This window comes from Oncorhynchus masou, chromosome 31, assembly GCF_036934945.1.
Source record: "Oncorhynchus masou masou isolate Uvic2021 chromosome 31, UVic_Omas_1.1, whole genome shotgun sequence".
NCBI classification, from domain to species: domain Eukaryota; kingdom Metazoa; phylum Chordata; class Actinopteri; order Salmoniformes; family Salmonidae; genus Oncorhynchus; species Oncorhynchus masou.
This window is the reverse complement of record NC_088242.1, coordinates 648147-658384: the sequence shown is the minus strand read 5'-3', so window position 1 is coordinate 658384 and position 10238 is coordinate 648147.

Sequence of the window (10238 nt, the reverse complement as noted above, 5' to 3'; positions counted from 1 at the left end):
GCCTGGCCCTGGCCTGGCCCTGGCCTGGCCTGGCCTGGCCCTGGCCTGGCCTGGCCTGGCTGGCCTGGCTGGCCTGGCCTGGCCTGGCCCTGGCCTGAGCTGGCTGGCCTGGCCTGGCCTGGCCTGGCCTGGCCCTGGCCTGGCCTGGCCTGGCCTGGCCTGGCCCTGGCCTGGCCCCTGGCCTGGCCCTGGCCTGGCCTGGCCTGGCCTGGCCCTGGCCCTGGCCTGGCCTGGCCCTGGCCCTGGCCCTGGCCTGGCCTGGCCTGGCCTGGCCCTGGCCTGGCCTGGCCCCTGGCCTGGCCTGGCCCCTGGCCTGGCCTGGCCCTGGCCTGGCCTGGCCTGGCCCTGGCCTGGCCTGGCCTGGCCTGGCCTGGCCTGGCCTGGCCTGGCCCTGGCCCTGGCCTGGCCTGGCCCTGGCCTGGCCTGGCCTGGCCCTGGCCCTGGCCCTGGCCCTGGCCTGGCCTGGCCCTGGCCTGGCCTGGCCCCTGGCCCTGGCCCTGGCCCTGGCCTGGCCCTGGCCTGGCCTGGCCTGGCCTGGCCTGGCCTGGCCTGGCCTGGCCTGGCCCTGGCCCTGGCCTGGCCTGGCCCTGGCCTGGCCTGGCCCTGGCCCTGGCCTGGCCTGGCCTGGCCTGGCCTGGCCTGGCCTGGCCTGGCCCTGGCCTGGCCCTGGCCTGGCCCTGGCCTGGCCTGGCCTGGCCTGGCCTGGCCTGGCCTGGCCTGGCCTGGCCCTGGCCTGGCCTGGCCTGGCCTGGCCTGGCCCTGGCCTGGCCTGGCCTGGCCTGGCCTGGCCTGGCCCTGGCCTGGCTGGCCTGGCCCTGGCCCTGGCCCTGGCCTGGCCTGGCCTGGCCTGGCCTGGCCTGGCCTGGCCTGGCCTGGCCTGGCCCTGGCCTGGCCTGGCCTGGCCCTGGCCTGGCCTGGCCTGGCCTGGCCCTGGCCTGGCCTGGCCTGGCCTGGCCTGGCCTGGCCCTGGCCTGGCCTGGCCCTGGCCTGGCCTGGCCTGGCCCTGGCCTGGCCTGGCCTGGCCCTGGCCTGGCCTGGCCTGGCCTGGCCTGGCCCTGGCCCTGGCCTGGCCTGGCCCTGGCCTGGCCTGGCCTGGCCTGGCCTGGCCCTGGCCCTGGCCTGGCCTGGCCTGGCCCTGGCCTGGCCTGGCCTGGCCCTGGCCCTGGCCTGGCCTGGCCTGGCCTGGCCTGGCCTGGCCTGGCCTGGCCTGGCCTGGCCTGGCCTGGCCTGGCCCTGGCCTGGCCCTGGCCTGGCCTGGCCTGGCCTGGCCTGGCCTGGCCTGGCCTGGCCTGGCCTGGCCCTGGCCTGGCCTGGCCTGGCCTGGCCTGGCCTGGCCTGGCCTGGCCTGGCCTGGCCTGGCCCTGGCCTGGCCTGGCCTGGCCTGGCCTGGCCTGGCCTGGCCTGGCCTGGCCTGGCCCTGGCCTGGCCTGGCCTGGCCCTGGCCCTGGCCTGGCCTGGCCTGGCCCTGGCCTGGCCTGGCCTGGCCTGGCCTGGCCTGGCCTGGCCTGGCCTGGCCTGGCCCTGGCCTGGCCTGGCCTGGCCTGGCCTGGCCTGGCCTGGCCTGGCCTGGCCTGGCCTGGCCTGGCCTGGCCTGGCCTGGCCTGGCCTGGCCTGGCCTGGCCTGGCCTGGCCTGGCCCTGGCCTGGCCTGGCCCTGGCCTGGCCTGGCCTGGCCTGGCCTGGCCTGGCCTGGCCTGGCCCTGGCCTGGCCTGGCCTGGCCTGGCCTGGCCTGGCCTGGCCTGGCCTGGCCTGGCCTGGCCTGGCCTGGCCTGGCCTGGCCTGGCCTGGCCTGGCCTGGCCCTGGCCTGGCCTGGCCTGGCCTGGCCTGGCCTGGCCTGGCCTGGCCTGGCCCTGGCCTGGCCTGGCCTGGCCTGGCCTGGCCTGGCCTGGCCTGGCCTGGCCTGGCCCTGGCCTGGCCTGGCCTGGCCCTGGCCTGGCCTGGCCCTGGCCTGGCCTGGCCTGGCCTGGCCTGGCCTGGCCTGGCCTGGCCTGGCCTGGCCTGGCCTGGCCCTGGCCCTGGCCTGGCCTGGCCTGGCCCTGGCCTGGCCTGGCCTGGCCCTGGCCTGGCCTGGCCTGGCCTGGCCTGGCCTGGCCCTGGCCTGGCCTGGCCTGGCCCTGGCCTGGCCTGGCCTGGCCTGGCCTGGCCTGGCCTGGCCTGGCCTGGCCCTGGCCTGGCCCTGGCCTGGCCTGGCCTGGCCCTGGCCTGGCCTGGCCTGGCCTGGCCTGGCCTGGCCTGGCCTGGCCTGGCCTGGCCTGGCCTGGCCTGGCCTGGCCTGGCCTGGCCTGGCCTGGCCCTGGCCTGGCCTGGCCTGGCCTGGCCTGGCCTGGCCTGGCCTGGCCTGGCCTGGCCTGGCCTGGCCTGGCCTGGCCTGGCCTGGCCCTGGCCTGGCCTGGCCTGGCCTGGCCTGGCCTGGCCTGGCCCTGGCCTGGCCTGGCCTGGCCCTGGCCTGGCCTGGCCTGGCCTGGCCTGGCCTGGCCTGGCCTGGCCTGGCCTGGCCCTGGCCTGGCCTGGCCTGGCCTGGCCTGGCCTGGCCTGGCCTGGCCTGGCCCTGGCCCTGGCCTGGCCTGGCCCTGGCCTGGCCTGGCCTGGCCTGGCCTGGCCTGGCCTGGCCTGGCCTGGCCCTGGCCTGGCCTGGCCTGGCCTGGCCTGGCCTGGCCTGGCCTGGCCCTGGCCCTGGCCCTGGCCTGGCCTGGCCTGGCCTGGCCTGGCCCTGGCCTGGCCTGGCCTGGCCTGGCCTGGCCTGGCCCTGGCCTGGCCTGGCCTGGCCTGGCCTGGCCTGGCCTGGCCCTGGCCTGGCCTGGCCTGGCCTGGCCTGGCCTGGCCCTGGCCTGGCCTGGCCTGGCCTGGCCTGGCCTGGCCTGGCCTGGCCTGGCCTGGCCTGGCCCTGGCCTGGCCTGGCCTGGCCCTGGCCTGGCCTGGCCCTGGCCTGGCCTGGCCTGGCCTGGCCTGGCCCTGGCCTGGCCTGGCCTGGCCTGGCCTGGCCTGGCCTGGCCTGGCCTGGCCTGGCCTGGCCTGGCCTGGCCTGGCCTGGCCTGGCCTGGCCTGGCCCTGGCCTGGCCTGGCCTGGCCTGGCCTGGCCTGGCCTGGCCCTGGCCTGGCCTGGCCTGGCCCTGGCCTGGCCTGGCCTGGCCTGGCCCTGGCCCTGGCCTGGCCTGGCCTGGCCTGGCCTGGCCTGGCCTGGCCTGGCCTGGCCTGGCCTGGCCTGGCCCTGGCCTGGCCTGGCCTGGCCTGGCCTGGCCTGGCCTGGCCTGGCCTGGCCCTGGCCTGGCCTGGCCTGGCCTGGCCTGGCCCTGGCCTGGCCTGGCCTGGCCTGGCCTGGCCTGGCCCTGGCCTGGCCTGGCCTGGCCTGGCCTGGCCTGGCCTGGCCTGGCCTGGCCTGGCCTGGCCTGGCCTGGCCCTGGCCTGGCCTGGCCTGGCCTGGCCTGGCCTGGCCTGGCCTGGCCTGGCCTGGCCTGGCCTGGCCTGGCCTGGCCCTGGCCTGGCCTGGCCCTGGCCTGGCCTGGCCTGGCCTGGCCCTGGCCTGGCCTGGCCTGGCCTGGCCCTGGCCTGGCCTGGCCTGGCCTGGCCTGGCCTGGCCTGGCCTGGCCTGGCCTGGCCCTGGCCTGGCCCTGGCCTGGCCTGGCCTGGCCTGGCCTGGCCTGGCCCTGGCCTGGCCTGGCCCTGGCCTGGCCTGGCCTGGCCTGGCCTGGCCTGGCCTGGCCTGGCCTGGCCTGGCCTGGCCTGGCCTGGCCCTGGCCTGGCCTGGCCTGGCCTGGCCTGGCCTGGCCTGGCCTGGCCTGGCCTGGCCTGGCCCTGGCCCTGGCCTGGCCTGGCCTGGCCTGGCCCTGGCCTGGCCTGGCCTGGCCTGGCCTGGCCTGGCCTGGCCTGGCCCTGGCCTGGCCTGGCCTGGCCTGGCCTGGCCTGGCCCTGGCCTGGCCTGGCCTGGCCTGGCCTGGCCTGGCCTGGCCTGGCCTGGCCTGGCCTGGCCCTGGCCTGGCCTGGCCTGGCCTGGCCCTGGCCTGGCCTGGCCTGGCCTGGCCTGGCCTGGCCTGGCCTGGCCTGGCCCTGGCCTGGCCTGGCCTGGCCTGGCCTGGCCTGGCCTGGCCTGGCCTGGCCTGGCCTGGCCCTGGCCTGGCCTGGCCTGGCCTGGCCTGGCCTGGCCTGGCCTGGCCTGGCCCTGGCCTGGCCTGGCCTGGCCCTGGCCTGGCCTGGCCTGGCCTGGCCTGGCCCTGGCCCTGGCCCTGGCCTGGCCTGGCCTGGCCTGGCCTGGCCCTGGCCTGGCCTGGCCTGGCCTGGCCCTGGCCTGGCCTGGCCTGGCCTGGCCTGGCCTGGCCTGGCCCTGGCCTGGCCTGGCCTGGCCTGGCCTGGCCTGGCCTGGCCTGGCCCTGGCCCTGGCCTGGCCTGGCCTGGCCTGGCCTGGCCTGGCCTGGCCTGGCCTGGCCTGGCCTGGCCTGGCCTGGCCTGGCCTGGCCTGGCCTGGCCTGGCCTGGCCTGGCCTGGCCTGGCCCTGGCCTGGCCTGGCCTGGCCTGGCCTGGCCTGGCCTGGCCTGGCCTGGCCCTGGCCTGGCCTGGCCTGGCCTGGCCTGGCCTGGCCTGGCCTGGCCTGGCCTGGCCCTGGCCTGGCCTGGCCTGGCCCTGGCCCTGGCCTGGCCTGGCCTGGCCTGGCCTGGCCCTGGCCCTGGCCTGGCCCTGGCCTGGCCTGGCCTGGCCTGGCCTGGCCCTGGCCTGGCCTGGCCTGGCCTGGCCTGGCCCTGGCCTGGCCTGGCCTGGCCTGGCCTGGCCTGGCCTGGCCTGGCCCTGGCCTGGCCTGGCCTGGCCTGGCCTGGCCCTGGCCTGGCCTGGCCTGGCCCTGGCCTGGCCTGGCCCTGGCCTGGCCTGGCCTGGCCTGGCCTGGCCTGGCCTGGCCTGGCCTGGCCTGGCCCTGGCCCTGGCCTGGCCTGGCCTGGCCTGGCCTGGCCTGGCCTGGCCTGGCCTGGCCTGGCCTGGCCTGGCCTGGCCTGGCCTGGCCTGGCCCTGGCCTGGCCTGGCCCTGGCCTGGCCTGGCCCTGGCCTGGCCTGGCCTGGCCTGGCCCTGGCCTGGCCTGGCCTGGCCCTGGCCTGGCCCTGGCCCTGGCCTGGCCTGGCCTGGCCTGGCCTGGCCTGGCCCTGGCCTGGCCTGGCCTGGCCTGGCCTGGCCTGGCCCTGGCCTGGCCTGGCCTGGCCTGGCCTGGCCTGGCCTGGCCTGGCCTGGCCCTGGCCTGGCCCTGGCCTGGCCTGGCCTGGCCTGGCCTGGCCTGGCCTGGCCTGGCCCTGGCCTGGCCTGGCCTGGCCTGGCCTGGCCCTGGCCTGGCCTGGCCTGGCCCTGGCCTGGCCTGGCCTGGCCTGGCCTGGCCTGGCCTGGCCTGGCCTGGCCCTGGCCTGGCCTGGCCTGGCCTGGCCTGGCCTGGCCTGGCCTGGCCTGGCCTGGCCTGGCCTGGCCTGGCCTGGCCTGGCCTGGCCTGGCCTGGCCTGGCCTGGCCCTGGCCCTGGCCTGGCCTGGCCTGGCCTGGCCTGGCCTGGCCTGGCCTGGCCCTGGCCTGGCCTGGCCTGGCCTGGCCTGGCCTGGCCCTGGCCTGGCCTGGCCTGGCCTGGCCTGGCCTGGCCCTGGCCTGGCCTGGCCTGGCCTGGCCTGGCCTGGCCTGGCCTGGCCTGGCCTGGCCCTGGCCTGGCCTGGCCTGGCCTGGCCTGGCCTGGCCTGGCCTGGCCTGGCCTGGCCCTGGCCTGGCCTGGCCTGGCCTGGCCCTGGCCTGGCCTGGCCTGGCCTGGCCTGGCCTGGCCTGGCCTGGCCTGGCCTGGCCCTGGCCTGGCCCTGGCCTGGCCTGGCCCTGGCCTGGCCTGGCCTGGCCTGGCCCTGGCCTGGCCTGGCCTGGCCTGGCCCTGGCCTGGCCCTGGCCTGGCCTGGCCTGGCCTGGCCTGGCCCTGGCCTGGCCTGGCCTGGCCCTGGCCTGGCCTGGCCTGGCCTGGCCTGGCCCTGGCCTGGCCTGGCCTGGCCTGGCCTGGCCTGGCCTGGCCTGGCCTGGCCTGGCCTGGCCTGGCCTGGCCTGGCCTGGCCTGGCCTGGCCTGGCCTGGCCTGGCCTGGCCTGGCCCTGGCCTGGCCTGGCCTGGCCTGGCCTGGCCCTGGCCTGGCCTGGCCCTGGCCTGGCCTGGCCCTGGCCTGGCCTGGCCTGGCCTGGCCCTGGCCTGGCCTGGCCTGGCCTGGCCCTGGCCTGGCCTGGCCTGGCCTGGCCTGGCCTGGCCTGGCCTGGCCTGGCCCTGGCCTGGCCTGGCCTGGCCCTGGCCTGGCCTGGCCTGGCCTGGCCCTGGCCTGGCCTGGCCTGGCCCTGGCCTGGCCTGGCCTGGCCCTGGCCTGGCCTGGCCTGGCCTGGCCTGGCCTGGCCCTGGCCTGGCCTGGCCTGGCCTGGCCTGGCCTGGCCCTGGCCCTGGCCCTGGCCTGGCCTGGCCCTGGCCTGGCCTGGCCCTGGCCTGGCCTGGCCTGGCCTGGCCTGGCCTGGCCTGGCCTGGCCTGGGCCTGGCCTGGCCTCTGGCCCTGGCCTGGCCTGGCCTGGCCTGGCCTGGCCCTGGCCTCTGGCCTGGCCTGGCCTGGCCTGGCCCTGGCCTGGCCTCTGGCCTGGCCTGGCCTGGCCTGGCCTGGCCCTGGCCTGGCCCTGGCCTGGCCTGGCTGGCCTGGCCTGGCCCTGGCCTGGCCTGGCCTGGCCCTGGCCTGGCCTGGCCCTGGCCTGGCCTGGCCCTGGCCTGGCCTCTGGCCTGGCCTGGCCTGGCCTGGCCCTGGCCCTGGCCTGGCCTGGCCTGGCCTGGCCTGGCCTGGCCCCTGGCCTGGCCTGGCCTGGCCTGGCCTGGCCTGGCCTGGCTGGCCCCTGGCCTGGCCTGGCCTGGCCTGGCCCTGGCCTGGCCTGGCCCTGGCCTGGCCTGGCCTGGCCCTGGCCTGGCCTGGCCTGGCCCAGGCCTGGCCCTGGCCTGGCCCTGGCCTGGCCTGGCCTGGCCCTGGCCCTGGCCTGGCCTGGCCTGGCCTGGCCTGGCCTGGCCCTGGCCTGGCCTGGCCTGGCTGGCTGGCCTGGCCTGGCCTGGCCTGGCCTGGCCTGGCCTGGCCTGGCCTGGCCTGGCCTGGCCCTGGCCCTGGCCTGGCCCTGGCCTGGCCTGGCCCTGGCCTGGCCTGGCCTGGCCTGGCCTGGCCTGGCCTGGCCTGGCCCTGGCCTGGCCTGGCCTGGCCTGGCCTGGCCTGGCCCTGGCCTGGCCTGGCCCTGGCCTGGCCTGGCCTGGCCTGGCCTGGCCTGGCCTGGCCTGGCCTGGCCTGGCCCTGGCCCTGGCCCTGGCCTGGCCTGGCCCTGGCCTGGCCTGGCCTGGCCTGGCCCTGGCCTCTGGCCTGGCCTGGCCCTGGCCTGGCCTGGCCTGGCCTGGCCTGGCCTGGCCTGGCCCTGGCCTGGCCTGGCCTGGCCTGGCCCTGGCCTGGCCCTGGCCTGGCCCTGGCCTGGCCCTGGCCCTGGCCCTGGCCTGGCCCTGGCCCTGGCCTGGCCCTGGCCTGGCCCTGGCCTGGCCTGGCCTGGCCTGGCCTGGCCTGGCCTGGCCTGGCCTGGCCTGGCCTGGCCTGGCCTGGCCCTGGCCTGGCCTGGCCTGGCCCTGGCCTGGCCTGGCCTGGCCTGGCCTGGCCTGGCCTGGCCTGGCCTGGCCTGGCCTGGCCTGGCCTGGCCCTGGCCCTGGCCTGGCCTGGCCTGGCCTGGCCTGGCCTGGCCTGGCCTGGCCTGGCCTGGCCTGGCCTGGCCCTGGCCCTGGCCTGGCCTGGCCTGGCCTGGCCTGGCCTGGCCTGGCCTGGCCTGGCCTGGCCTGGCCCTGGCCCTGGCCTGGCCTGGCCTGGCCTGGCCCTGGCCTGGCCTGGCCTGGCCTGGCCTCTGGCCTGGCCTGGCCTGGCCTGGCCTGGCCCTGGCCTGGCCCTGGCCTGGCCTGGCCTGGCCTGGCCTGGCCTGGCCTGGCCTGGCCTGGCCTGGCCCTGGCCCTGGCCTGGCCTGGCCTGGCCTGGCCTGGCCTGGCCCTGGCTGGCCCTGGCCTGGCCTGGCCTGGCCCTGGCCCTGGCCTGGCCTGGCCTGGCCTGGCCCCTGGCCTGGCCTGGCCTGGCCTGGCCCTGGCCTGGCCTGGCCTGGCCTGGCCTGGCCCTGGCCTGGCCCTGGCCTGGCCCTGGCCCTAACCTGGCCTGGCCCTAACCCTAACCCTAACCCTGGCCTAACCCTGGCCCTAACCCCTAACCCCTAACCCTAACCCTAACCCTAACCCTAACCTAACCCTAACCTAACCCTAACCCTAACCCCCTAACCTAACCCTAACCTAACCCTAACCCTAACCCCTAACCCTAACCTAACCCTAACCCTGGCCTGGCCTAACCCTGGCCCCTAACCCTAACCCTAACCCTGGCCTGGCCCCTAACCCTAACCCTGGCCCTAACCCTAACCCCCTAACCCTAACCCTAACCCTCTAACCCTAACCCTAACCCTAACCCTAACCCTAACCCTAACCCTTAACCCTAACCCTAACCCTAACCCTAACCCTAACCCTAACCCTAACCTTAACCATCCCAAAACCCATACCTAAACTTAACCCTAACCTTAACCCTTCTTAAAAAACCATATCTTACCCTAACCCTAAACCCTAACCTTAACCACTCTAAAAACATACCTAACCCTAACCCTACAGACTGACAGTCTTTTAACCCAACCAACGGGTTAATCTACAAGTGGGCTACCATGGGGCCTACAACCTTGGCCGGCCGCGCCCGGACCCACCCGGACCGCGCGCATATGTGTGGAGTGCACACCCCTCACTTCCCCCCCTTCGGCTTCCACGTGTCAGAGATGGAAGTGGATCAACCGACTCAAAACTAGACAACCTAACCCTAACCCCTAACCCCTAACCCTAACCCCTAACCCTAACCCTAATCCCTAACCCTAACCCCAACCCTAACCATATTCCAGTTTAGGTCACCTAAAAGAACAAACTCTGAAGCTAGATGGAGGGCGATCAATTCACAAATGGTGTCCAGGGTTAGGGTTAGGGCGTTGTTTACACTACACTAATCAAGTCGTTCTGTTGAGTGTAATAGTTTCTACAGTGCTGCTATTCGGGGGCTAGCTGGCTAGCTAGCAGTGTTGATTACGTTACGTTACGTTAAAAGAACGACAATAGCTGGCTAGCTAACCTAGAAAATCGCTCTAGACTACACAATTGTCTATGATACAAAGACGGCTATGACGGCTACATATCCCTAGCCGGGTTACATGTATTTATCTGGGCATCAGAGGACACAAACAGGCCTCAAGGCCTTATATGACCTAACATGGTTACATGCCTTTATCTGGGCATGAGAGGACACAGACAGGCCTACAGGCCTTACATCCCTACCCGGGTTACATGCCTTTATCTGGGCATGAGAGGACACAGACAGGCATAAAGGTAAGGACTCTCTCTCATGGGATGAAGGGACAGACAGGCCTAAAGGCCTTACATCCCTACCCGGGTTACATGCCTCTATTTGGGCATCAGAGGACACAAACAAGCCTAAAGGGCAGGCCTCTCTCTCATGGGATGACGGGACAGACAGGCCTAAAGGCCTTATAGCCCTACCCGGGTTACATGCCTTCATATGGGTATGAGAGGACACACACAGCTTGCGCACTCTCTCTGGGCCTATGGACTCTGGACTTACCCACAAGGTAATAGCTGGGATAGAGCACCTGCCCAGGACAAGGCTCAATATCCTACCACCACCAAGCTGGGAAACGTGGATCAAAAGTTAGGACAAATCGGGCGCCGAAGGGGCTGGTCAAACCCACTAAATCGGTCGCCGGCGGAAAATGTCAAAAGTACCATGGTTCCGAGGTGCTCACATCCCTCAAAAGTGTCCATTACTAATTTTCTATTCGGGCTGAGCAGTTTGACACCACCCCCGTCTCTCTAGGACATGGATGTCTTGTTGTCAAAAACCAGGTTTCTGATTTCGCGCCGGTACCTGTCTGGTCGACCCGCCGCTGAGTGTGTCACAATGGGGCAGGCCAATTTGTCGACATAATCCCGGAACCGCACAGGGTTTATGTGTGCCCCGCCATTGGGGGTCAAATTCAGGTACACCAAAACGTGAATAAATCAAAAAGTACACCTCCAATCTGGATGGGGTTTTTTTGCACGAAAGGGCACAGATAGACGAGCATTTCCATTGAATTAAAACCGTTTTTGTATAGAACTTTTCAATAGGAAATC